This window comes from Ailuropoda melanoleuca, chromosome 15 (assembly GCF_002007445.2).
Source record: "Ailuropoda melanoleuca isolate Jingjing chromosome 15, ASM200744v2, whole genome shotgun sequence".
Taxonomy (NCBI): domain Eukaryota; kingdom Metazoa; phylum Chordata; class Mammalia; order Carnivora; family Ursidae; genus Ailuropoda; species Ailuropoda melanoleuca.
The window spans coordinates 11657819-11684994 of NC_048232.1; the positions used below are offsets into that span (position 1 = coordinate 11657819).

At 40.8% G+C, this 27176-nt stretch overlaps 1 protein-coding gene and 1 pseudogene across 2 annotated transcripts in view; one reads left to right on the top strand and one right to left on the bottom strand.

The window, feature by feature from the left end:
• CCDC3 (coiled-coil domain containing 3) overlaps positions 1-27176 on the bottom strand; it is a 122992-nt gene that overhangs the window by 16731 nt on the left and 79085 nt on the right. The gene's annotated exons all lie outside the window — the stretch shown is intronic.
• Positions 6860-7827, top strand: LOC105240387 (annotated as a pseudogene).

The following is a 27176-nucleotide window of genomic DNA, read 5'->3' on the forward strand; positions in this document are numbered from 1 at the left end:
AAGCCAGAGAGTTTATTTTAAGAAATAATAGCTGAAAACTTCCCTTATCTGGGGAAGGAATCAGATACCCAGATCTAGGAGGTACACAGAACCCCCCAACAAAATCAACAAAAGCAGATCCATACCAAAACATATTGTAGTTAAAATGGTAAAATATAGTGACAAAAAAATATTAAAAGCAGCAAAAGAAGACAGTAACACACAAGAGAAACACCCTAAGGCTAGCAGGGGATTTTACAGCAGAACTTTCAAACCAGAAGGAAGTGGCATGATATATTCAAAGTGCTGAATGGGAAAAATCTGCAGTCAAGAATATCCTATCCAGCAAGGATATTACACAGAATAAAAGGAGAGAGAACGAGCTTTCCAGACAAACAAAAACTAAAGGAGTTCATGACCACTAAACCAGTCTGCAACAAATATTAGGAGGGATTCTTTGAAAGGAAAGGAAAACCAAAAGTGATAGTATGAAGGTAGGAAACACAAAAGCAAGGGAAAAAGTGAGTATTTCTGTAAAAATATCAAGGAACTCACAAAATAAAAGGTTGTAAAATATGAAGCCATATACCAAAATCATGGAGAGGAGTAAACAATGGGTTCAAGCTTAACCCTCACCTTATTATAGACCACTATGTACAGAAAGTGTTATATAAAAACCTACTGGCAACCACAAACCAAAAACCACTAATAAGGGATACCTGGGTAGCTCAGTCAGTTGAGCATCTGAATCTTGGTTTCAGCTCAGGTCATGATTTTGGGGTTGTGAGATCAAACCTCCAGTCAGGCTCCTCACTCAGCAGGGAATCTGCTTGAGATTCTCTCTCTCCTTCTCCCTCTGCCCACCGCCACCTCTCACCCTCTCTAAGTAAATCTTATTTAAAAACACTAATAAATATGCAAAGAATAAAGAAAAAAATCCAACTCTATCACTAATGAAAACAAGAAAGGATGAGAGAAAATCTCCAGAAACAACCACAAACAAATATGACCATAAATACATATCTATCAATAATTACTTTGAATGTAAAAGGACTAAATGCTCCAATCAAAAGACAAAGGGTGACAGAACGGATAAAAAATAAAAGACCCATCTATATGCTGTCTAAAAGGGACTCATTTTAGACCTAAAGCCATCCACATACTGAGAATGAGGGGATGGAGACATATTTATCATGCAAATGGATGTCAAAAGAAAGCCAAACTATCAAATCTTGTATCAGACAAAATAGACAATTTTTTGTGATTGTTTTTTTATTTAAATCCAATTAGCCAACATATAGTACACCATTAGTTTCAGACTTTAAAACATTGACTGTAATAAGAAACAAAGAAGGATATTATATAATAATAAAGGGGATGATCCAAGAAATAATAATTGTAAATATTTATCCACCCAACATGTAGCACTCAAATACATAAAAACAGTTAATAACAAAGGAACCAATTGATAATAACACAATAATAGTAGGGGACCTTAACACCCCACCTAAATCAATAGACAGAGCAGCTAAACAGTAGATGAGTAAGGAAAGCAATGGCTTTGAATGACACACTGGACCAGATGGACTTAACGGATATATTCAGAACATCCCATCCTAAAACAGAAGAATACACATTCTTTTCAAGTGCACAGGAAACATTCCCCAGAATAGATCACATATTAGCCCACAAAACAACCCTCAACAAATTCAAGAAGACTTAAGTTATACGAGCCATCTTTTCTGACCACAATGCTATGAAACTAGAATTCAACCACATGAAAAAATCTGGAAAGACCACAAATACATGCTACTAAACAATGAATGTGTCAACCAGAAAATAACACGAGAAATAAAGGACATGGAAACAAAAGAAAACAAAAACAAAATGGTTCAAAACCTTGGGGATACGACAAAAGCTGTACAAAGAGGGAAGTTTATAGCAATACAGGCCTACCACAAGAAGCAAGAAAAAGCTCAAACAACCTAACCATACACCTAAAGGAGCCCACGGAATGGGAGAATATATTTGCAAATGATGCTACAGATAAAAGACTGGTATCCAAGATCTACAAAGAACTTCACAAATTCAATACACAAGAAACAAATAAACAAATCATAAAATGGGCAGAAGATATGAACAGACACTTTTCCAATGAGGACATACAAATGGCTAACAGACACATGAAAAAATGTTCAAAATCATTAGCCATCAGGGAAATTCAAATCAAAACCACACTGAGATACCACCTTACGCCAGTTAGAATGGCAAAAATAGACAAGGCAAGAAACAACAATTGTTGGAGAGGATGTGGAGAAAGGGGATCCCTCCTACATTGTTGGTGGGAATGCAAGTTGGTACAGCCACTCTGGAAAACTGTGGAGGTCCCTTAAAAAGTTAAAAATTGAGCTACCCTATGACCCAGCCATTGCACTACTGGGCATTTACCCCAAAGATACAGGTGTAGTGAAGAGAAGGGCCATATGCACCCCAATGTTCATATAAGTAAAGGAGTTAGGAAAAGAACAACAAAGTCTAAACTGAACAGAAGAGAGTAAATAATAAAGATTAAAGCAGAAATAAATTATGCAGAAACTAACAATAGAACAGATCAATAAAACTGATAAACTTCTAGCCAGACTTATCAGGAAAAAAAAAAAGAGAAAGGACTCAAAATCACAAATGAGAGGAGTAATAACAATCAACACCACAGAAATACAGTTGTAAGAGAATATTATAAAAAACCATATGCCAACAAACTGGACAACCTGGAAGACATAGGTAAATTCCTAGAAACATAAACTACCAAAACTGAAACAAGAAGAAATAGAAAATTTGAAAATACCGATAACCAGCAAAGAAATTCAATCAGTAATCAAAAAACTCCCAAACAAAAGAACAGGACCAGATGGTTGCAAAGGCAAATTCCACCAAACATTTAAAGAGTTAATACCTATTTAAAGAGTAAATTCCTATCTATTTCTTAAAAATAGAAAAGGAAGGGCAACTTCCAAATTCATTCTATGAGGCCAGCATTACCCTGATACCAAAACCAGATAAAGACACCACTCAAAAGAAGTACTACAGGCCAGTATCTCTGATGAACATAAATGCAGATATCCTCAACAGGGGGCACCTGGGTGGTTCAGTCAGTGAAGTGTCCAACTCTTGGTTTCAGCTTCGGTGATGTTCTCAGGGTCATGAATTAGAGCCCTGTGTTGGGCTACATGCTCAGCAGAGTCTGCCTGAGATTCTCTCTTCCTCTGTCCTACCCTGCACACCTCAAATAAATAATTATTTTTAAAAATCCTCAACAAAATACTAGCAAACCAAACACAATACATTTTAAAAATCATTCACCACCATCAAGTGGGATTCATTCTTGGGTTGCAAGCATAGTTCAATATTTGTAAATCAATGTGATACATCACATAAGTAAGAGAAAGGATAAGAACCGTGTGATCATTTCAACGGATGTGGAAAAGCATTTGGCAAAGTACAACATCCATTCATAGTAAAAACCCTCAAGAAAGTAGGTTTAGAGGGAACATACCTGAAGATTATAAAGGCCCTATATGAACAACCCACAGCTAATACCATCCTCAATGGGGAAAAAGTGACCTACCCTAAGATCAGGAACAAGACAGAATGTCCACTCTCACCATAGTACCGGAAGTCCTAGCCACAGCAGTCAGACAACAAAAAGGAGTAAGAGGCATCCAAATCGGCAAAGAAGTAGTAAAACCTTAACTATTTGCAGGTGACATGACACTACATATAGAAAACCCAAAGACTCCACCAAAAAACTGCTAGAACTAATACACAAATTCATTGAAGTTACAGGATACAAAACCAATGTACAGGAATCTGTTGCATTTCTATATACTAATAACGAAGGAGCAGAAACAGAAATCCAGCAATCATGCCACTTTCAGGCATACCAAAAACACTAAGATACCTAGGAATAAACCTAACCAAAGAGGTGAAAGACCTGTACTCTGAAAACTACAACACAGTGATGAAAGAAATTGAGGATAACACAAAGAAATGGAAAGACATTCCATGCTCATGGAATACTGGAAGGACAAGTATTATTAAAATGTCTATACTACCCAAAGCAATCTACATATTTAATGCAATCCCTATTGAAATGCCAACAGCACTTTTCACAGAGCTGGAACAAACAATCTCAAAATGTGCGTGAAACCACAAAGGTCTCCCCAAATAGCCAAAGCAACCTTGGAAAAAAAAGAAAAAAAAAAAAAAGAAAACCCAGAGGGATCACAATTCCAGACTTCCAGTTTCTGTTACAAAGCTGTAGTAATCAAAACAGTATGGCACTGGCACAAAAACAGACACATAGATCAATGGAAAAGAATAGAAAACCCAGGAATAAGCCCACAATTACATGGTCAATTAATCTTTGACAAAGCAGGAAAGACTATCCAATGGGAAAAATACAGTCTCTTCAACAAACAGTATTGGGAAAACTAGACAACGACATGTAAAATAATGAACTGGACCAGTTTCTTACACCATACTCAAAAATAAATTCAAAATGAATTAAAGATCTAAATGCGAGATCTGAAACCATAAAAATCCTAGAAGAGAGCACAGGCAGTAACTTCTCTAGTATTGGCCATAGCAACTTTTTTTTTAGATAGGTCTCCTGAGGCAAAGGAAACAAAAGCAAAAATAAACTATTGAGATTACATCAAAAGAAGAAGCTTCTGCACAGAAAAGGAAACAAAAGTAAAAGGCAACCTATGGAATGGGAGAAGATATTTGCAAATGACATATCCAATAAAGGGTTAGTATTCAAAATATATAAAGAATACTGATAAATCTAACACCTCAAAAACAAATAATCCAGTTAAAAAATGGGCAGGAGACATGAACAGACATTTCTCCAAAGATGACATCCAGATGGCCAACAGACACATGAAAAAATGTTCAACATCAGTCATCATCAGGGAAATGCAAGTCAAAACCATGATATCACCCCACAGCTGTCAGAATGGTTAAAGTCAACAACACAAGAAATAGCAGGTGTTGGCAAGGATGTGGAGAAAAAGGAACCCTCTTGCACTGTTGGTGGGAATGCAAACTGGTGCAGCTACTGTGGAAAACAGTATGAAGTTTCCTCAAAAAAGCAAAAATAGAACTACCTTATGATCCAGCAATCACACTACTCATATCCAAAGCATACAAGGACACTGATTCAAGGACATACATGCACCCCTATGTTTATAGCAGCTTTATAATAGCCAAGATATGGAAGCACCCCAAGTGTCCATCAATTATGAATGGATAAAGAAGATGTGAGATATATAAATACACACACACAGCTATGTATATATATATATATATAAAAATATGTAATATATATATAATTGATTATTCAGCCATGAAAAGGAATGAAATCTTGCCATTTGCAACAACATGGATGGAGCTAGAGAGTATTATGCTAAGTGAAATCAGAGAAGGACGAATACCATATGATTTCAGTGATGTGCCATTTAAGAAAATAAATGAGCGAAGGGAAGAAAAATATTCAAACTAATAAGCAGACTCTTAACCATAGAGGAAAAAAAACTGATCATTACCAGAAGGTAACAGAAGGGAGGTTGGGGGAGGAGGGCAGGAAATGTGTTAAACAGGTGATGTGGATTAAGGAGTGTACTTGTGAGAAACACCTGGTGACATGTGCAATTGTTGAAGCACTATATTTACACCCGAAACTAATAAAACACTGTGTTAATTGGAATTAAAATAAAAGCTTAAGAGAATATTAGAAATAGATTAAAGAGAACTCTGTGACCTCATCAAGCATAATAACATTCCCTTTCTAGGGGTCTCAGGAGGAGAAGAGTGAAACGAAGGAGCAGAACACCTATTTGAAGAAATAATAGCTACCAACTTCCCTAATAAGATGAATTCAGTGAGGTCCACACCAAGACACATAATAATCCAAATGACTAAGATTAAATGTAAAGAAGGAAACTTAAAAGCAATAAAAGAAAAATAGTTACATACAAGGGAAAATCCCTGAGGCTAGCATACGATTCATCAGCAGAAACACTGCGGGCAAGAAGGGAGTGTCACAACATATTCAAAGTGCTGAAAGCAAAATACCTATAGCAAAGAATACTCTGACAAGTTTATTTAATTGGGGAAGAAAAGGCCAGAAAGTTACTAGAAGAAAGTTACAAAAGGAAAAAATTTCACAGGTAAAAGCAAACACATAGAAAAAATACATTAGTTACTTATAAAGGCAGTATGGAGGTGAACACACAAAACAGTAAAATTATATCTACAAAAATTAGTCAAGAGATACACAAAGTAAAAAGATAATAAAGTGTGACATATACATAAATGTGGAGGTGGCAGTAAAAATTGGGTGCTTATAGAATGGGTTCAAACTTAAGTGACCAGCAACTTAACATAGACTGCTATACACATAACATGTTATATATAAACCAGAGGGTAACCACAAACCAAAAACCTGTAACAGATACCCAAAAAATAAGAATAATAAAGAGAAAGGAAACATAGGAGCCAACAATAACTGTAAAGGAAACCATCAACCCACAAAGCAGGAGAACAAAAGAAAAAGAAACAGAAGATTTACAAAACAACCAGAAAACAATGAACAAAATGGCAATCAATATATACTTATCAATAATTACTTTAAGTATAAATGGACTCAAAACATATGTGACCAAATGGATTAAAAAATAAGACCCATCATATGCTGCCTACGTGAAACTCACCTTATACCTAAAAACACATACGGACTGAAAGTAAAGGGATGAAAAAAGAGCTGCTGTTCATCCACGAGGTTCTCTGAGTTCACTCCCAAGTGCATCTGCAATTCAAAATGTCGCACCTGTCCCCCCAAACTAAGCCCTCCAACCCCAGTAACTCCAGAGTCATCTTTGACATGGACATTGGAGGGAAGCAAGTTGGTTGAATTGTCTCAGAATTTTTTGCAGATATTGTACCCAAACTGCAGAAAATTTTCATGCCTGGTGTACAGGAGAAAAAGGCATTGAACCCACCACTGGGAAACCTCTCCATTTCCAAGGATGCCCTTTCCATCAAATTATTAAGAAATTAATGATTCAGGGTGGAGATTTCTCAAATCGAAATGGAGAAAGAATGGTGGAGAAAGTATTTATGGTAAAAAATTTGAAGATGAAAATTCCTATTCTAAGCATGATCAGGAAGGTTTATTGAGCAAGGCAAATGCAGGCTGCAATACAAATGGTTCTCAGTTCTTTATCACAACTGTCCTGACTCCTCACTTGGATGGGAAACATGTGTTATTTGGCCAACTAATTAAAGGAATGGGTATGGCAAGGATACTGGAAAATGTAGAAGTGAAAGGTGAAAAACCTGCAAAAGTAAATAAAATTTTACTAGGAATAGAGGATATAAAAAATGTTGGAAATATTTTTTTTCAAATCTCGGAACTGGGAGATGGCCATTAAAAAATATACAGAAGTTTTAAGATATGTGGAAGGTTCAAAGGCTGTTACTGAGCCAGCAGATTGATCGAAGCTGCAACCTATAGCTTTAAGCTGTGTGCTGAATATTGGTTCTTGTAAACTGAACAATTCAAATTGGCAGGGAGCAATTACAGTTGTTTGGAGGCTCCTGAAATAGACCCATCCAATACCAAAGCATTGTACCATAGAGATCAAGGATACAAGGATTAAAAGAATATGATCAAACATTGGCTGATCTTAAGTTCAGGAGCTATCACCAGAAGATAAAGCTATCCAGGCAAAATTGCTGAAAGTCAAACAAAAGATAAAGGCACAGAAAGAGAAAGAGAAGGCAGCATATGCAAGTCAAGCAGAGAAAGACAATTATCGTATGGTTTCAGTCATTTATGGAACATAAGGAATAGCAGGGAGATCAGTAGAAGGAAGGGAAGAAGAAAGGGGGGTAAACAGAAAGGGGAATGAACCACGAGACACTACAGACTCTGGGAAACAAACTGAGGGTTTCAGAGGGGAGGCAGGCAGGGGATTGGGATAGACTGATGATGGGTATTAAGGACGTACTGCATGGAGCACTGGGTGTTATACGCAAACAATGAATCGTGGAACACTACATCAAAAACTAATGATGTACCGTATGGTGACTAACATAATAAAAAATTTTAAAAAATGTTTGCCTAATAAATTCAGTTTTACTCAGATATGCATTGATTGCATATAAAGGCAATAAGAAAATTTAAGGTTTTTCTCTGTTATATATGATCTCTGATGTGTTTCCTTTGATACTTAGTTTCCTATTATTTACAGTTTAGGAATAGCAAAAAGAGTTCACTCAATAAAGTATTACAAAATACAGTGAAGTTTATTTTTTTAAATGGCTATCCGCAGTAATCACAAATAATGGTGTCCAGCCTGTTTCTAATACTCCTAAAGACACATCTTGTTGAATAAACAAACAACCTGGAAGAAATGGATGCCTTCCTGGAAACCTATAAACTACCAAGACTGAAACAGGAAGAAATTGATTTTTTAAACAGACCAAATAATTATGAAGAGATTGAAGCAGTTATCAAAAACCTCCCGAAAAACAAGACTCCAGGGCCTGATGGATTCCCCGGGCAATTCTACCAAATATTCAAAGAAAAAATAATACCTATTCTCCTGAAGCTGTTTCAAAAAATAGAAACAGAAGGAAAACTACCAAACTCATTCTATGAGGCCAGTATAACCTTGATCCCCAAACCAGGCAAAGACCCCATCAAAAAGAATTACAGACCAATATCCCTGATGAATATGGACGCCAAAATTCTCAACAAGATCCTAGCTAATAGGATCCAACAGTACATTAAAAGGATTACCCATCATGACCAAGTGGGATTCATCCCTGGGATGCAAGGGTGGTTCAACATTCACAAATCGATCAGTGCGATAGATCATATCAACAGAAAAGAGTCAAGAACCATATGATCCTCTTAATTGATGCAGAAAAAGCATTTGACAAAATACAGCATCCTTTCCTGATTAAAACACTTCAGAGTGTAGGGATAGAGATACATTCCTCAATTTCATAAAAACCATTTATGAAAAGCCTACTGCAAATATCATTCTCAATGGGGATAAGCTGGAAGCCTTTGCCTTAAGATCAGGAACACGACAAGGATGCCCACTCCCGCCATTATCATCAACATAGTACTAGAAATCCTTGCAATAGCAATCAGAAAAAAAAAAGGGGATAAAAGGTATCCAAATCTGCAAAGAAGAAGTCAAACTGCCTCTCTTCGCAGATGACATGATACNAGATGACATGATACTCTATATGGAAAACCCAAAAGAATCCACCCCCAAACTACTAGAACTTATAGAGCAATTCAGTAATGCGGCGGGATACAAAATCAAGGCTCAGAAATCAGTTGCATTTCTATACACGAACAATGAGACTGAAGAAAGAGGAATTAGGGAATCCATTCCAATTACAATAGCACCAAAAATCATGTGCTATCTCGGAATTAACTTAAACAGAGATGTTAAGGATCTATATTCTAGAAACTACAAATCACTCTTGAAAGACATTGAAAAAGACACAAAGAGATGGGAAAATATTCCATATTCATGGATCGGAAGNCAACTTTTTCATGACACATCTCCAAAGGCAAGAGAAACAAAAGAAAAAATAAACTTGTGGGACTTCATCAAGATCAAAAGCTTCTGCACAGCCAAGGAAACAGTCAAGAAAACTAAGAGGCAGCCCACGGAATGGGAGAAGATATTTGCAAATGATGCTACAGATAAAAGACTGGTATCCAAGATCTACAAAGGACTTCTCAAACTCAATACACAAGAAACAAATAAATCATAAAATGAGCAGAAGATATGAACAGACAATTTTCCAATGAAGACATACAAATGGCTAACAAACACATGAAAAAATGTTCAAANAACACATGAAAAAATGTTCAAAATCATTAGCCATCAGGGAAATTCAAATCAAAACCACACTGAGATACCACCTTTCACCAGTTAGAATGGCAAAAATTGACAAGGCAGGAAACAACAAATGTTGGAGAGGATATGGAGAAAGGGGATCCCTCCTACATTGTTGGTGGGAATGCAAGTTGGTACAGCCACTCTGGAAAACAGTGTGGAGGTCCCTTAAGAAGTTAAAAATTGAGCTACTCTACGATCCAGCCATTGCACTACTGGGTGTTTACCCCAAAGATACAGACGTAGTGAAGAGAAGGGCCATATGCACCTCAATGTTCATAGCAGCATTGTCCACGATAGCTAAATCGTGGAAGGAGCTGAGATTCCCTTCAACAGATGACTGGATTAAGAAGACGTAGTCCATATATACAATGGAATATTACTCAGCCATCAAAAAGAATGATTTCTCAACATTTGCTGCAACATGGACAGGACTGGAGGAGATAATGCTAAGTGAAATAAGTCAAGCAGAGAAAGACAATTATCATATGGTTTCACTCACTTATGGAACATAAGAAGTGGGAAGATCAGTAGGAGAAGAAAGGGAAGAAGAAAGGGGGGTAAACAGAAGGGGGAATGAACCGTGAAAGACTATGGACTCTGGGAAACAAACTGAGGGTTTCAGAGGGGAGAAAGGTGGGGGATTGGGCTGGGCCAGTGATGGGTATTAAGGAAGGCACGTATTGTATGGAGCACTGGGTGTTATATGCAAGTAATGAATCATCGAACTTTACATCAGAAACCGGGGATGTACTGTATGGTGACTAACATAATATAATAAAAAATCATTAAAAAAAAAGAATATACAACTGGGGGAAAAACAGTCTCTTTATTAAATGGTGCTGGGAAAACTGGACAGCTATGTGCATAAGAAAAACTCTAAATGAATTAAAGGCCTAAATGTGAGACCTGAAACCTTAAACCTCCTAAAAAAAAAACCCAAAACAAAAACCAAACAACCAAAAAAATGCATAGGCAGTAATCTCTTGGACCTTGGCAATATTTTCCTGGATCTGTCTACTCAGCCAAGGGAAACAAAAGCAGAAATAAACAATTGTGATTACAACAAACTAAAAAGCTTTTCAACAGTGCAGGAAACCATGGACAAGATTAAAAGGCGATTTACCAAATGGATGAAAATGTTTGCAAATGATGTTATCTGGTAAGGGGTTAATGTCCAAAATATATCAAGAACTTATTACAGCTCAATACCAAAAAAACAAATAATCCAACTTAAAAATGGGCAGAGGATTTGAATAAATATAGAAAACTTGTTGTTGCCAAAGGGGAGGCAATGGAGGGATGGGCAAAATAGGTGGAAGATTAAGAGATACAAACTTACAATTATAAATAAGTCACAGAATGAAAAGTACAGCATAGGAAATATAGTCAATAATATTGTAAAATACATCATGGTGAGCATTTCACGTATATAATTGTTGAAACACTATGTTGCATGCATGAAATATTATAGGTCAACTATACTTCAATGAAAACTTCAATAAATTTTAAAAAAAGCAAAGCCAACCTATGGAATAGGAGAAAATATTTGGAAATTATTTCTCCAATAAGGGGTTAATAACCAAAATATATAAAGAACTCCTACAACTCAATAGCAAAAAGACAAACAATTAGATTAAAAAATGGACAGAGGATCTGAACAGACATTTTTCCAAAGAAGATACATAGATGGCCAACATGTACAAGAAAAGGTGCTCAACATCCCTATTTACCAGGGAAATGCAAATCAAAACCACAATAAGATATCCCCTCAGACATGTTAGAATGGTTAGTATCAAAAAGACAAAAGATAACAAATGTTGGTGAGGATGTGGAGAGAAGGGAGCCCTTGTGCACTTATGGTGGGAATATAAATGGGACAGCCACCATGGAAAACAGTAGAGCAGTTACACAAAAAATTAAAAATAGAACTACCATACGACCCAGCAATTCCCCTTCCATGTATATACAGATGAGAAATAAAAACAATCTTAAAGAGGTATCTTCACTCACATGTTTACTGCATCATCTTGATACTTGATATCAAAATAGTCAAGATATGAAAACTACCTAAGTGTCCATCAAAGGATGAATGGATAAAGAAGATGCGGTATACGTACACAGTGGATTATTATTCCTGCTGTCAGAAAGGAAATCCAGCAATCTGTGACCATATGCATGGACCTTGAGGGCATTATGCTAAGTGAAATATGTCAGAGAAAGACAAGTCCTGTATGATATAACTTACATGTGGAATATAAAAAAGCTAAACTGAGAAACAGAATAAATGGTTACTGGGGGCTGGAAGGTTGGGGAAATAGGGCAGTGTTGTCAAAAGTTATAAGCTTCCACTTATTAGATGCTAAGTTATAGGAATCTAATGTAAAGATGGTAATTTTAGTTAATGACACTGTATTAAATACTTGAAAGTTGTTAAGAGGGTAGATCTTAAATGATCTCACCACAAAAGGGGGTCATTATGTGACATGATGGAAGTGTTATCTAACGCTCAGGTGGTAATCATTTTGCAACATATAAAGGTGTCAAATCAACACACTGTACACCTTAAACTCATATAATGTTAGATGCCAATTATATCGCAATAAAGCTGGGGGGAGAAAAGAAAGTTGAAAGCAATCTAAAAATGTCCACCAAGAGAAGATGGTTCGTAAGTTATAGCAAATCCATACAACGGAAACCTCTACCATCTAAAAGGAAAAGGCAGCGTCTATGATTGGCACTATAGTGATATCCAAGTTATGTTCTTATTATAAAATCAAGGCCCAGAACAGTGTGGATCTTGTGATACAAGAGTATAAAAATATGGTATTCATATGTATATGGACGTATACACATACTGTGTCTGGAAGAAGACAGAAGGAACTGGTAAGGATGGCTGTGTCCGGGGAACAAGAGGACAGGGGAGAGGAGATTTTTACTGTGTATTCTTTTGTACTTTCAGAATTTTGTACTTTATGTTAGTATTCCCTTTACTGTAAGACAAAAACAAAAACAAAAAAACAAAAAACCTCACCTCCAAATCGCTCCTCCCGCCTATTCTACATGTCACCATTAAGACTTATGCCACCAAAGAGCTGGTTACCTCTGCTTAGAAATCTCCATCGAGCCCCACTCTATACACCGCAGCATAGTGCAATGGTCAAATGGCCAGACTCTGAAGCCAGGCTGCTTTAGTTTCAAGTTCCACCTCTTCCACTGATGAGTGGTGTGACCTTGAGCAAGCTTCTTAAACTCAGGGTGGTAGGCTCTGGACTACACCAGCCAGACCCTGCTGGCCCTACAGCCCTGCACTGAGTCTCTCCAGATACTGCCCCTGCCTTCAGAGAGCCATGGCAGCTGAAGTCGCACCTCCTTCCCAGGCACCCACATCCAACGACTGGTTGACACAAGGGAATGAATGGCAGGACCCTCATCCCAACTTGGAACATGTCTGAAGGGAACTCAGCCTTAGAGCTCCCCACAGGGTAGGATACAGCCTTTGCTAGACTGCATTGTAGTCCAGCTTCCTCTGCACAATCCTGCTCTTCCCTCTCCTTCCCACCCCTTCTCCAGAAGCAACCTAAGAAAACCTTCTCAAACAAACAAAAAACCAAAAAACTTCTTGCATGCTGCTCTCAGCTCAGAGTCTGCTTTCCAAGGAACGCGACACGCCATACTTAGTTTCCTCATGTGTACAGTGGGATAGTGGCGGTACACAGGTCATAGGGTTGTTTCAAGGATTTAATGAGTTTTACTTGTAAAATGCTTAGAACCATACCCTATACTATGGTTTGAATGTTGTATCCCCTCCAAAATTCCTATACTGAAATCCTAATGCCCAATGTGATAGTACCGGGAGGTGGGGCCTTTGGGAGTGACTAGGTCTTGGTGGCAGAACCCTCACGAATGGGAGTGATATCCTTATAAAAGTGGCCTGAGAACTCCCTTGCTCCTCCTGCCATGTGAGGCTATAACTAGAAGTCTGTGACCCAGAAGAGGCTTCCTACCCCACCGTGCTGGTACCTTGATCTCAGACTTCCAGCCACCAGAACTGAGAGAGATACATTTCTGTTGCTTGTAAGCCACCCATGCCGTGGAAGTTTGTTACAGTATTTCCAACAGACTAAGACCCCCGGTATGGAGTAGATGCTCACTGGATGTTAGCCATTATTTTGAGATAAAGCTCCATCTCTTAAAATCCTTAACCTTTGCAATTGGATGCAGTCTACATCTCCAGTCTTACTTTTCATTCTTCTGTTCATACACTTTATGCCCAAAGTAATGTGGCTCCTGTTGTCTTGCCTTTTTTCTCATCTCTGGGCCTCTGCCATGTTCCTCCTGGAGGGCTGGGCTCACCCAGCTGTGTCTGGCAATCCTATAACCATTCTTCAGACCATCTCCAGCTACTTTCCACAGGGAAACTGTATATAACGTCTGCATAGCACTCTCTAGGTATTCACACAGCACACACCAACTATCACACAGCACTGGCTGTATTCTCCCTGCCCTTGTCACATGACGAACTCCTCAAGGCCTGCTTCACCTTTGTCTTTGTAGCCTTGTCATGCTGGCCATTTTAGGCATACACTGAAAAATCAGAATCCAGTGAAGCATTCCCTAAATACCTGTCATTTAATAAAAGGCTTTGGTCCCCTGGAGCTGCCACTGTTAGCAAGGGGGAGACCACATATTCAACAGTGCCCTCTTCTGGCCAAAATGAGCCCCCTTAAAGAAAAAAGAAGGTGGGTACAGATGACATCAGAGGACTTATTTATGTTGTATATGACCAGACGCTGTCTGGTCAACTTATGGAAGGCTTCGTATGGCCACATACTAGGCTAAGCGCTTTATATCCACTCTCTCATTAAATCATGCTCTTTGTATAAGATGCAGTGGATTCTTCGACCAAGCACAGGATCAAAGGGTCCAAGCAAATTCTATTAAAACAAGAGGACTGGGTTTTAACGTGTTTGTTCAAATTTTAGAAGGACAGAATCCAATATTGTGTTGAAACATAACATCAAAGAGAAGGTTAAGTTCTATTTATGACATTCTTCAAAAGCTGCACTTTAAAACAATAAACAAAAACAGACATAGCGGGATGCAACAAGACCTGTCCTCTTGGTGGAATGTTAGTGATCACAGCTAAGACATCAACGTTCTCCAAGGGGCCAGGTGTTCCCTACTCTAGGGAGTTAGAGCAAGAGGAAGACCACTTTGGCAATGGCCTAAAGAAACCAAGATGGAACGAAGGGTCCCTTGGAAGTGTGTGACAGGGGTAGTTAAGATGGGATGGACAGGATGACTGAGTTCCTTCGTGAATAGGTCATTCTTGATCCCCACAGCCTTTCCTTGATCTGGATAGGGTTTGAGTTGGAGCAGAAAGACACAGAAGGACCCTTGGTAACTTGTCCAATGTCACCAATCCAAGCTGTGACCCAGGACCCCTTCCCAGGCAGAAGGTCTTTCTCTCTGTGCAAAGTGAACGATGCCTGCAAATAGACTCTCCACCCTGAGATAGAGGCTAACCCTGTAATATAAGGAAGCCGCCTGAATCCTGCCCATCACCTCTTAAGGAAGCAAGAATTTCTACATAAGAGCTATGCTTTTAAATACATGTGTTTCTTTAAGAAACTGTCCTTTCTCTGGGATGCTTTCCAAATGAAATTTATTTATAAATTTGCTTTTAAAAATACATAAAAAGATTTATCATTTGCTCACTTAGCTTTGTGGTAGTTTTTGGCAAGCTGAGGAGGGTTAAAGAACAAGTCAAGCTGAATTAGGTATTGCCATATCTTCTTTGAAGAAGAACCAAAGAGAAACAAATGATTCTATCAGGTGACCCCAAAACAATAGACTCCTAATCACCAGTGCTGATTGGCTGAGGAGAAGAAAGCCCTTGCCCAGCAGAGGTCTGAGCACACCTAGCATGAGCCTATGGCAGGGATGTCTTTCTCTGGAAAACTCTATGTGACCAATGGGGTGCGTGCTTCAGCATGGATGGGCAGATTGTCGCAGGCGAGCCTACACTCTTATTCTCAGTGAGACCAAATGTTGGCTAAGACACCTCTTCTCCACCTTTCAAATTAACACCTTCTGAACTACAAAAGCAACATTTGTTCATTACAGAAAATCTTTTTTTATTTTTATTTTTTGATGTAAAGTTCGATGATTCATTAGAAGAAAATCTTTTTTTTTTTTAATATGGGACAAAATCATCTGTCATTCTGTTATACAGAGATAGCCACTGTTGACATTTTAATGTATTTCTTCCTAGGATTGTTTCTGTGGGTATAGATAAATATTTAAACAGAGTTGGGATCATGCCATGTGAGACTTAGATCAAGCCACTGGGATCATGCCATCAGTTCTAATTGTTTCCCTTTGGCGCTTGTCGTAACTAGTTTTGGGAAGTTCATTTGTGCACTGCCATTGAGCATTTCAGTGGGAGCTGGGGGAGGGGGAGTCAGGTGGTTGTGCCCAGCTACCATGAACGCTAGTTGTTAATCTTCCTCTATCCTTAGGACCACAGGCTGACCGGGAAGGATGCCCAAATGGGCCTCTGCATCTGTGAGGCTGAGTGATGTTAGTGTGGTCTTTTGGGTGGTCACCTATCTCCAACGACAGCACAAACCCGGAGAGTTTCTCACCTGTGCCTCTACCTAAAACCTTCGTATGTGTTCTCTGCTTTCCCTAGGAACCTCAGGTGCTATGGGAAAGTTTCATAAGAATATGAAAGATTAAGGAACCGTATCCACCTTACCACCTAGATTAACAACATAGAATTACCATAGAGAATCCATATACCATTGAGTCACTTCCAAATGATTTCTAAATTTATTTCTAAACAGTTTCAGCTTCTGTATGTGCACTCTTTCCAGCAAGTATATGTGCTGCTGAAGCGAGCACTCACTTGTCCCAGCGAGAAGCATTCATTATACCATGCCTGGCACCATACGGTGTAAAGTTTTCCTGAATTATTCTTCAATATACCAATAAACTCTGTATGTAACTAAACAAAAAGTGCATTAAAATTACTATTTCACGGCAGCAGACATACCAAATACTCTGAAAGGATTCTTGCCTTCCACAGCTGCTTTCAATTTAAATAACCACCTATAAAGACAAGACAAAGTGTACTTTCTGAAATGTTAAAAATGAGGAAAGGCAAGTCCAAAAGAAACACCACAGACCGACAGCTTGCCTTTTTAACACTTTGTTCCTGTTTTTGGGATTCAGAAAAGAGAATGAGGAAAAGGAGGAGAGAATTAAAATCTCAACCAGGGGTCGGCAAACTATGGCTGGTGGATCAAATCAGGGCCCCTGCCTGCTCTTGTGAATAAAGTTTTATTGGAACACAGCCACGTTCATTTGTTTACATATCGTCTGTGGCTACTTCTGTGCCACAGTAGCAGAGCTGAGTCATTGCGACACAGCCTGTATGGTCCAAAAAGCCTAACATATTATCTGGCCCTTCGCAGGAAAAGTTCCCCAGCTTTAATCTCCAGAGGGGGCCCCGGGCAAATGGACATGCAAAGACAACAGCTGACAACTGCATGGGTTTGGAGGGGATACAGTCTGCAACCGAAGAATGAAGGGAGAGCCAAGGGACAGGATAAACACCGGTACCCGAGTCCCCCCACCGCCCCCAGTCCTCACTGCTCATACCTTGCCCTTCTCACACTACTTTCAGAAAACTGATTTGTGATTACTACTCTGGGCTCTCCACAGCCTCTGTCAAGGATCCTTTTCACTGCCTCTACTGGACTGCTGCCAATTTCAAACCTCCAGGAGGAAATGAACAGAACAGCTCTTTGCAAAATGACTAACCAACTGTTTCCAAAATGCTTCCCCAGCGACCCTGGAAAGATAAGCTCTCCAGAACCTACAAATGTGCACTGCTCAGGAAGGTTCTCTATCGGTCTGGAGACCCAGGGGTCAGATGGCCACGCGATATATCGGTTCTTGAAGTTTACATTGTGCTGTGTTTTCTGACCCAGTCAAGGGCAGAAGGAGGGATTCCTTCACTCTCTGTGTGATTCAGGAACTCTCGGGGGGCGGGGGTGGGTAAGCCTCAGCCCAAGTTCTCCAAGGTCTCTTTGCCCTTGTCTTTGTTCCATCATTGTTTTAAACCCCTGAGAGACAGAGATGTGTGAAGAAGGGGGCAGCAGGGCCAAGTCCATGCAGAATGGTTTCCTGAATGATTCAGCACCAACAGGCTGGATGATATCCAGAGCTACTGAAAAAAAAAAAAAAAAAAAAAAAAAAAAAAAAAAAAAAAAAAAAAAAAAAAAAAGACAAAAACAAAAAAAAACAAAAAAAAAAAACCTCCCAAGCCACGGAAATGACAACAGGGCAGTTCTTCTGAGGACTCTCTGGAGAAACAACCTGAGATTCCTATGACTGTATTTGACTTGGCGGCTGGTTCTCTGCTCCACCCAAAGTCAAAAGAGTCATCTTCCTGTGCCAGGAGACCAACAGATGGGAAAGCCAATGCCCCAGACAGGCTGTGGCTGGAAGGTGAGGGGGCGAGGATGGGCAAGTGGGGTGTGGGGAAAGGCAGGGGTCAGGAGAGGGAGCTGGAGCAAGAGCAGGCCAGCGCCTCCACCTGCCTCTCCCTACTCCCCCCTCCCCCCCACCACTCTGGCTAGTATCCTGGGTAGGAATGTGCGGATATGAATGCCTCTACCATAAACTTACTTTGAAGATGAAATCAGGTCATATGTATAACTCATGTGACATAACTCCTAGCATAAAGTGGTCAATAAATGAGCTTTTACTATTATTCACCTGCACTTGAGCCTTCCTAATCAAAGTACTGCTCCCTAGCTAGACTGGGCTCTCTCCCATAGCTATGCCTTTGCAGATGTAGTTCTTCTGCATGGAAAATCTCCACCAACCCACTCCTCACACTTTTATCCTACTGATAGAATCCTTCTGCTTCTCCAAGTCTCAGTTCAAGAGTCACCTCCTTGGTGAAGCCTTCCCTGATTCCTACAGGTGAAGCCCTGTCACCATTCCCTGATTCCATTGTCCAGTTTATCCCATTGTGTCCTCTTGACAAGCCCAACTTTCCCCTAAGACCATGAGCCCCTCAAGTACAATGGTTCTAGCTTTTCTTCTTTGTATCCAGCACCTCAGCACACAGCAAGCACTTAATAAGGAAGGGAGGGATGCAGACTGAAACAGAAACAAATTCAATGACTAAAGAGTGAGTGACAAACAGAGAAGCAGAAACTACCTTTTGAAAGTGGGTGCTGAGTTCACCATGATCCTTCCAAAGTCCTGATTCTTGAGAAGAAATTCGGTTTGCACTACCTGTTCTGGGGTGATCAGGAACTGGCTTTGAGGATTTCTGAAATCAGTGCATTTCACTTTTCTGCTGCTCTCTCCATCCACCCAGCTGGCTGGGTTGTTTTCTATATCCCCATACCAGATCCCACAAAAGTTGCAGAACAGGAAGGAGAAAAGACTGAGTTTTAAGGAGTGATGCTGAGTTACGGGACACCCAGGTTAACACAGCAGATGGGATCCCATTTCAGAAGCTGGCTCCAGAGAGCAGCCATGGCTGGGTGGGGACAGGAGGGGCACAGGGTCTTAGAGAGCCAGGGCTTAAGTCCTCCACTGGTCATAATTATAACCAGGAACATCTTTGCTGCCTTGGGTCACTAGCTGCCATCATGAAAGGGTAAATTTATTGGTTAAGTTCAGTTACAGAGAAGCAAAGTTCTATCTTGAGATAAATTTACTACAAAGTGTTGCCCCAAGTGAGGTTTACAAAGGGCTTCTCCACTCATGAGATGCTTGCATGGGGACAGATTTTTTTTTCTTTTGCCAAATGAAGCTCAGAGATGCTGCATATGATGTCTCTCTCTTTGACATTAATACTCACTAACATATCAGCCATGCACACGGGTCCTGCATTAAATCAACCTCCTGTAACTCTGTTTTATCCCAAATCTCAGCTGACAATGGCAGAGCCCACCAACAGGCAGCAAGAACAGACTACAAGGGTGCGGATGCTTCGATCCTCTTGGCCAGGGAGGCACCCGAGCTGCCGGCCAGTTCGCTGCAGCCCGCAGCATTTCCCCCACGGAACTGCTGTTCAACGTCAGCTACAGAAATCCTTTGGTACGGTTGAAAATGGCATGGGTGTAGGAGTTTAGTAACTTTTAAAATTAATTTTGAAGACATTTTATTACCACTCATACATAAGATGAATGAATTTCCTCACTAAATCCCCACTGTTCTTTCTCTAAATATTACTCAATTGTATGCAAGTGGACTTCACGATGGAAACCGAACTTGTCCCGTTCTGTGACATTTCAATCTAGTTGCTAAGCATCCCCCCCGAGAGTTTGGGAAATATTTTTCCATTGTCTAGGACATCAAGAAGACTGGAGAGCGCTAGACCGTGGAGTACAGATTCCAACTCTCAGTGCTTTTCTAGACCTACTAAGGGGAGAAAAAAAAGTGACCTCACAGATCCCTGAGGCTGCTAGCAGCTCTCAGTGAATGCCACACACTCTCCAAGGTGCAGTGGAGACAAGACTCCCAGGTAAAATAGGCCCATGACAGACTTGCTGATGCCAGGATTCCCCGGGGAGGGACGGGTGCTGTTCGCGGTCCCTGGAATCTCAGGTTTTGTCAGTATCTGACCCCTTGCCATCTGCTGTGTATGTGCTCAGCCTCTGCGACATCTCAGACTCTCAGAGAGGACAGAAGGGGGCCTGATAATGCAACCTCCTCCCCCAAGCCCAGCAGATGACAGATGAGCTGCCATTGGGGATGGGGGGGGCCACGTTCCTGCCCCAGCCCTGGGGGTGCTGACCCTCTCTGAGTGAGGTACACTGAGCCACTTAATCTTGGTGCCTTGGGTCACTGCTGTTGCCTAAGGGAACAGTAGGTCATTAAACAAGTCAAAGCTTCCACCTTGCCCTGTGGGCCTCTGAACTTGATCCAGGGTGATCTAAAGACAGTCCCCTCTGATCTCAGTGCATGCCCTTGAGGATGCTCAGTGAGAAGGCTGGGCCATGGCCCCAGCAGCCTACTGAGGAGGGGAGCCCAGAGCCAGCCTGCTCCACACCTGCTCTTTCCCCAGCGGCACTGTCGGTCCGACTGCCCTCTGAGCTGATGCTCATTTCACTGAGATCTTTCAAGGTCTTGGGTTCTGAGTACCTGGGGTTCAGTCTCCAAGCTCTTCCCCTGAGAAGGGCAGCTAAGGACCAGGCTCTACTTTTCCTCCCAATGGCTAGTGTGTTTTCCTGACATCATCACTGGCTGAAAACCCCAAAGAGCTCCTGCCACTCGCCCTAACGGGGAATACAACAGATTTACAAGCTCTGAGTGTGCTCCTGTTTACTTCTCAGCGACTGATGACTTGTCCACGTGGCCACATCCAGAGCCTGACTCAGCCGAAAGTCAGTCTGTCTGGGAGTTTATCAAACCCAGAAGCAGGTTTTTCTGCTACTAATAAAGACAGGTGGCCCTGGAGTTGTCTCTTCTTTGAGTAGAAAGAGCTGGGGGTGGGATTTGGTGGGACTTGGCTTCATACCTGGCTCTCCCATTTGCTGGCTATGTAGATATTTTCCTTCTTTTATCAAGTAGAGGTACTGATAATATCAGTGAGAATATGCATAGACATAGTAAGTAAGCCTTAAAGCCACTGAACGTTGACTATCATCCCTACATATTGCCAGGCTCAGTCCGTCAGCTCATGTCCCGGAATCAATTCACAGTTATTATTCAGTAAAAATATTGTTGGAAAACCTTTAAAGAACAGATGACAAATGGATACTGAAGCACAGTGATGGGTTTCTGCCAACTTTCAAGGGCTGTCCTTTCCGGTGTGGTATCTGGCACAAGTCCTCGTGAGCTTGAAAGTTTCAACAACATGGTCCAGGCTAAATTTACATGTGAAAGGCATGACATTACAGAATTCTAACCAGTGCACAGTCACAGCCAGACTCTGTGACAAATGAGAAGTGGACGCTAGCCACGAGGAGAAACATTAAATATGCCTTTGTGAGGACTCCATTATATCAACAACCTACATTATTCCTAGCCACCTTCTTCAATTTGCTGTTCCATCTTTCTGGAGTGCAGGTCCATGAGTCTGCATGGCAAGCTTGTCTGCAGCATTCTGGGTCCCATGTCACCTCCTCAGAGGTCTTTCCGTACCACCCTGTGTGTGACCTCCCTGAACGCCTATCTCAGCACCCTGCCTGTGCCCCGAACAGCACTGTCAAGTCCGCTTATCAGTGGTTAGTGGTTTCTTTCTTCCACAACACCATAAAACAAGGACTTGGTCTCTCGTTACTGCTCCAGCACTGGTACCTAATACAGTGCCTGGTACACAGTCAGAGCCCCAGAGAGCAACTGCTGACTGACCTAAGTTATAAAGTTATTATATGCTAATTCACTTAAAAATTGGAAACTACTGAAAAACAGGGAAAAAAATGAAAAGTCGCCCTCAAACTTTTTTTTTTATTTAAATTCCATTAGCCAACATAGAGTACATCACTAGTTTTTGGCATAGTGTTCAATGATTAGTTGTGTATAACACCCAAGGCTCATCACAACACGTGCCCTCCCTAATGCCCAACAACTTTCTTTTTCATTGGCATAATTTTTTTTAACCTGGTTATAAACTTGCTGTATTTTCAATTTTGAATTTGGCTTGTAAAACGTACATTAAAAAAAAATTATAATCTAAGAATGTCATTATTCTATACCATTAATTTATTATTATTTTTTATAATTTTTTTTTAATTTCAGAGAGAAAGAGAGACTATGCATGCCTGCAAGCCAGGAAGGGGCAGAGGGAGAGGGAGACATCCTTAAGAGGCCTCATGCCCAGTACAGAGCCCAATGCAGGGCTGATTTCACAACCATGACTGAGATCATGCCCTGAGCCAAAGTAAAAAAATCAGATGCTTAACCAACTGAGCCACTCAGGCACCCCTCCATTAACTTTTTAATAAGGTTATTCTTTAATTTACTCATCCATACTCCCTTTATCAGGTATACACACTGTCTAAATGCCATACTATTTAAATAATGTTAAAGAGAATAACACCACATTTTTCGTTATCAGGATTATTTCTTTCAGATTGATGTTTGGAAATGAAATTATTAGATTAGATTCAAAGTAAATAAACATTTCTAAGAATTCTGCTTTACGTTGTCAAATTGTTTTCTAAAAGCACTGTGCTTGCTGCTTAAGGTCTAATTTCTCACACATATATCCTGAATTTACCTAGAACTTATGTGTGTATATGTGATTTGACTATATACATTTGGGGGCCAAATTTTTTAAATTCAGAAGGATGCTTGAAAAACCTTAAAATGGGCCTATGCAGCTCTATACATATTTTGAATAGATCAAACACCATAGACTCATATTTAATTATCACTTAACTTTAAAAATTAGTTCCAAGTTTAGCCATTCTGACTGGTATGAGGTAGTATGTTGCTGGAGGGGCGGTGGGTGGGGGCTAGGGTAACTGAGTGACAGGCATTAAGGAAGGCACGTGACGGAATGAGCACTGGGTGTTATATAAGACTGATGAATCGCTAAACTCTACCTCTGAAACTAATAATACACTATGTTGCTCGAGGGGAAGATGGCGAAGGAGTAGGGGACCCCTTTTTCAGCCGGTCCCCTGAGTCGAGCTGGATAGGTACCAGGCCAGCCTGAACATCCACAGAATCAGCCTGAGATGCAGGAAGATACATCTGGATCTCTACAAATGAACATCTCCAGTGCTGAGTATTGAGGTACGAAGCGGGGAGCCGTGAAACCGTGCACAGATATCAGAAGATAAACGGAAGGGGGAGGGAGCCGCCGTGTCCAGGTGCCAGGAAGCGGTAGCCACCTGCACGGGGGAGCGGGCGGACTCGCGGACCAGCAACCACGAGACAGCAGACTGAGACCGTGAGCTGGGAATGTGCACAACCAGACTGAGGGCCGGAGCTTCGGAGTGCGCAGGGCAGTGGGCGACTGGCAGCTGGCGGTGTTAGAAACACAAAGGACAGAGAAGCGCCGTCCCTGGAAGTGAGGGCTGGGACGCCGGCTGTGGGGCGCACATCCCAGGACACTGCAGGGTCGAGCAGCACCAACAGTAACAGAGTTAAAGTGGCCAGAACATCAGTGGAGAATGGTCCGCGATCCCTCTGTTCTGAGACAGAGGCTGAGATTCGGCCACTGCTGCTCTGACTCTCAGAAGAGGCACAGCAAACCGCCAGGGAAAGCCGCCAGAGAACAAAAGACTGGAAAGACCGGCTCACAGGGTGCCCATCCCCATCCCCCCTCGCAGCGGACATGGAGACTCTACCCAAACGGGGCTGCCTGAGTATCAGCGCAGCAGGCCCCTCCCCCAGAAGGCAGGCTGAAAAATCAAGAAGCCCACATCCCTAAGATCCCTTTAAAACAAAGGCGCATGGCCTGGGTCCTGGTCAATAATTTGGGCTCTGGACAGCCCCGCAACCTCTCCTCAACAGAATGATGAGAAGAAGTCCCCCCCCCCAGCAAAGAAAAGACAATGAGTCTGTGGCCTCTGCCACAGAACTAATGGATATGGATATAACCAAATTATCAGAAATGGAATTCAGAGTAACAATGGTCAAGATGATGTGTAGACTTGAAAAAAGTATTCACGAAAATGTGAATGAGAATATAGAATCTATAAGAGGGGAAATGAGAGCGAACCTGGCAGAAATTAAAAATCCTATGAGCCAAATGCAGTCAAAACTAGACGCTCTGACGGCCAGGGTCACTAAGGCAGGAGAACGTATTAGCGAATTGGAAGATGGGTTAGTAGAAGTAAAAGCAAAAATAGGATCTGGACTTAAAAAAATCCATGCCCACGAATGTAGGTTATGGGAGATCACTGACTCAATGAAACGATCCAATGTCAGAATCATCGGCATCCCCGAGGGGGTGGAGAAAAACAGAGGTCTAGAAGAGATATTTGAACAAATTGTAGCTGAAAACTTCCCTAACCTAGCCAGGGAAACAAACATTTGTGTCCAAGAGGCAGAGAGGACCCCTCCCAAGCTCAACCATGACAAACCTACGCCACGTCACGTCATAGTGCAATTCGCAAATATTAGATCCAAGGATACAGTATTGAAAGCGGCCAGGGCAAAGAAATCTCTCACGTAGCAAGGCAAAGGTATCAGAATTACGTCAGACCTGTCTACAGAGACCTGGAATGAGAAAAAGGGTTGGGGGGCATTTTTAAAGCTCTTTCAGAGAAAAACATGCAGCCAAGGATCCTTTATCCAGCAAAGCTGTCATTCAGAATTGATGGAGAAATAAAGACGTTCCAAAATCGCCAATCATTAACCAATTTCGTAACCACGAAACCAGCCCTACAGGAGATATTAAGGGGGGCTCTATAAAGGTAAAAAGGCCCCAAGAGTGATACAGAGCAGCAAGTCACNGATACAGAACAGAAAGTCACAATCGATACAAACAAAGGCTTTACTGGCAACATGGCATCATTAAAATTCTATCTCTCAGTTCTCAGTGCCAATGTAAACGGTTTGAACTCTCCCATAAAACGCCACAGGGTTGCAGATTGGATAAAAAGAAATGACCCATCCATTTACTGTCTACAGGAGACTAATTTTGAACCCAAAGATACATTCAGACTGAAAGTAAAAGGATGGAGTACCATCTTCCACGCAAATGGACCTCAAAAGAAAGCTGGAGTAGCAATTCTCATATCAGATAGACTGGATTTTAAACTAGAGGCCATAGAGAGAGATACAGAAGGGCACTATATTATTCTTAAAGGAAGTATTCAACAAGTGGATATGACAATTATTAATATATATGCCCCCAACAGGGGAGCAGCAAGATACACAAGCCAACTCTTAACCAAAATAAAGAGACATATAGATAAGAACACAGTAATAGTAGGGGACCTCAACACCCCACTATCAGAAATAGACAGAACACCCTGGCAAAAACTCAGTAAAGGAACAAAGGCTTTGAATGCCATACTCGATGAGTTGGACCTCATAGATATATACAGAACACTACACCCCGGAACCAAAGAATACTCATTCTATTCAAATGCCCATGGAACATTCTCAAGAATAGATCATGCTCTGGGACACAAAACAGGTCTCAGCCAATACCAAAAGATTGAAATTATCCCCTGCATATTCTCAGACCACAACGCTCTGAAATTGGAACTCAACCACAAGGAAAAACCTGGAAGAAACTCAAACACTTGGAGGCTAAGAACCATCCTGCTCAAGAATGACTCGATAAACCAGGAAATCAAAAAACAAATTAAACAATTTATGGAGACCAACGAGAATGAATACACAACGGTCCAAAACCTATGGGATACTGCAAAGGCAGTCCTAAGGGGGAAATACATAGCCATCCAAGCCTCACTCAAAAGAATAGAAAAATCTAAAATGCAGTTTCTANTTATATTCTCACCTCAAGAAGCTGGAACAGCAACAGAGGGACAGGCCTAATCCACGCACGAGGAAGCAGTTGACCAAGATTAGAGCAGAAATCAATGAATTAGAAAACCAGGAGTACAGTAGAGCAGATCAACAGAACTAGAATTGGTTCTTTGAGAGAATCAATAAAATTGATAGACCACTGGCAAAACTTGTCCAAAAACAAAGAGAAAGGACTGAGATTATTAAAATTATGACTGAAAAGGGAGAGGTCACGACCAGCACCATTGAAATTGCAAGGATTATTAGAAACTTTTATCAACAGCTATATGCCAAAAAACTAAACAATCTGGAAGAGATGGAGGCCTTCCTGGAAACCTATAAACTACCAAGACTGAAACAGGAAGAAATAGATTTCTTAAATAGGCCAATTAACTATGAAGAAATTGAGTCAGTGATAAACAACCTTCCAAATAATAAAACTCCAGGCCCAGACGGTTTTCCTGGGGAATTCTACCAAACATTCAAAGAAGAAATAATACCTATTCTCCTAAAGCTATTTCAAAAAATAGAAACAGAAGGAAAGCTACCAAANACCAAACTCATTCTATGAGGCCAATATTACCTTGATCCCCAAACCAGGCAAAGACCCCATCAAAAAGGAGAATTATAGACCGATCTCCCTAATGAATATGGATGCCAAAATCCTCAAGATCCTGGCTAATAGAATCCAACTGTACATTAAAAGGATTATCCATCATGACCAAGTGGGATTCATCC